General features: G+C 46.0%; 1 non-coding gene across 1 annotated transcript; it reads left to right on the top strand.

Annotated features, from left to right (window-relative positions):
* The first annotated feature begins 200 nt into the window (after positions 1 to 200).
* On the top strand, positions 201 to 359 carry LOC127207799 (U1 spliceosomal RNA). Its single transcript, XR_007833000.1, has one exon. It is a non-coding gene; the product is annotated as a U1 spliceosomal RNA (small nuclear RNA).
* The last annotated feature ends 1,454 nt before the right edge of the window (positions 360 to 1,813 follow it).

The raw sequence follows: 1,813 nt of genomic DNA, 5'->3' as shown, positions 1-1,813 counted from the left end.
AGGCATCTTTTTGTTTGGTTGGTTTTGGTTTTTTGAGTGAGGGTTTCTCTGTGTAGCCTTGGTGACCTGGACTCTCTTTGTAGACCAGGCTGACCTTAACTCACAGTGATCCTCCTGCCTCTGACTCCTGAGTGCTGGGATTAAAGGCGTGTGCCACCACACCTGGCCTGGTCTTAAGGCATCTTAAAGCACTTCAAATTATACGTCCCTGGCAGAGGAGATACCATGATCAGGAAGGTGGTTTTCCCAGGGCGAGGTTTATCCATTGCACCCTGGATGTGCTGATCCCGGCAATGTCCCCAAATGCAGGAAACTGCATAATTTGTGGTAGTGGGGGACTACGTTCCCATTCTCTCCTGGGGGCCGAGGGAAGCACTTCAAACTGTTGGATACAGATTTACTAGAATGCTAACTGTATGTTGTCTGACGATTCCTGTTTTAATCAGTAGAGTTTGATCCCAGCAGTCAGGAGGCAGAGGCAGGTCTATGTCTGTGAGTTCGAGGCCAGTCTGGTCTACAGAGTGAGTTCCAGAACAGCCAAGGCTACACAGAGAAACGGTGTCTCGAAAAACCAAGAAATAAAAAATAAAAAAATAAGTATTAAAAATAGCTGTGAGTTCGAGGCCAGCCTGGTCTACAAAGCAAGTACAGGACAGCCAGCAAGTACAGGACAGCCAGGGCTACACAGAGAAACCCTGTCTCGAAAAACCAAAAAAAAAAAAAAAAAGATATTTTAAGGTCAGGCAGCGGTGGAGCACGCCTTTAATCCCAGCAGTTGGGAGGCAGAGGCAGGTAGATTGCTGTGAGTTTGAGGCTGTCCTGATCTATAAAGGCAGTCCAGGACAGCCAAGGCTACAAAAGAGAAACCCTGTTTCAAAAAAAAAAAAAACAAAAAAACAAAAGGAGTGCTGTAGAGATGGCTCAGAGGTTAAGAGTACAGGCTGCTCTTTTAAAGGTCCTGAGTTCAATTCCCAATAACCATATGGTGGCTCACAACCATATATAATGAGATCTGGTGCCCTCTTCTGGTGTGCAGGTGTACATGCAGGCAGAGTATTGTATACATAATAAAATAAATGAGTCTTTAACTGCCCCCCCCCCAAAGATATTGTAGCTTATGTTATCAGGGGACAGAAAACAATCTTCTGTTCATAGGCTAGGAATCCACAGTGAAATGTTTACAGATCTTTCCACAGACACAGCAAGCTATCTATGGAACAAAAGAAAAGAAAGTGGCCAGGTGTGGTGGTGCTCACCTTTAATCCCAGCACTAGGGAAACAGAGGCAGGTGGGTTGCTGTGACTTCAAGGCCAGCCTGGTCTACAAAAAAGCCCTGTCTTGGGGGGTAGGGGGTGGGGGGGGGCATAAAAAATGGGGGAGGAACCTGGGAAAAAAGGTGACTAGGCCAGAGCTAGACCACACGACAGGCAGCTGACCTGTTATACCTTATATGAGCCAGCACTTTGCTGTTCCTCCGCCCAGGAACTCTGGTTTGTCTCCAGTATATTGGGATTTTTGTGTTTGTATGGCAGTAGGCCGTGGATCTGCTGATTCCCAGCCTAGCCCATTACCTCCCAGGTACCATCACCACCGAAATGATGAGTTTCAAAAAACACTGACAACAAGCAAGCACAAAGCTGTGGATTCAGTTACCAACTTCGGAAGAATAAAAACAAAACAGACAAACAAAAACCTCAAGACTTTCCTGTACTGAGGACGGTTGGCCATACACGTAGAGTTGAAAGATCCAGCCTCAAATCTCTCCCTGAGGATAAAGTTTAGGAGTGTTAATAACATAAAGAAAAGCAGGCGT

The sequence above is a fragment of the Acomys russatus genome, chromosome 24 (genome assembly GCF_903995435.1).
Source record: "Acomys russatus chromosome 24, mAcoRus1.1, whole genome shotgun sequence".
In the NCBI taxonomy this organism is placed as follows: domain Eukaryota; kingdom Metazoa; phylum Chordata; class Mammalia; order Rodentia; family Muridae; genus Acomys; species Acomys russatus.
Note: the sequence above shows the minus strand (reverse complement) of the source record. Positions and strands in the feature narration are given on the sequence as shown.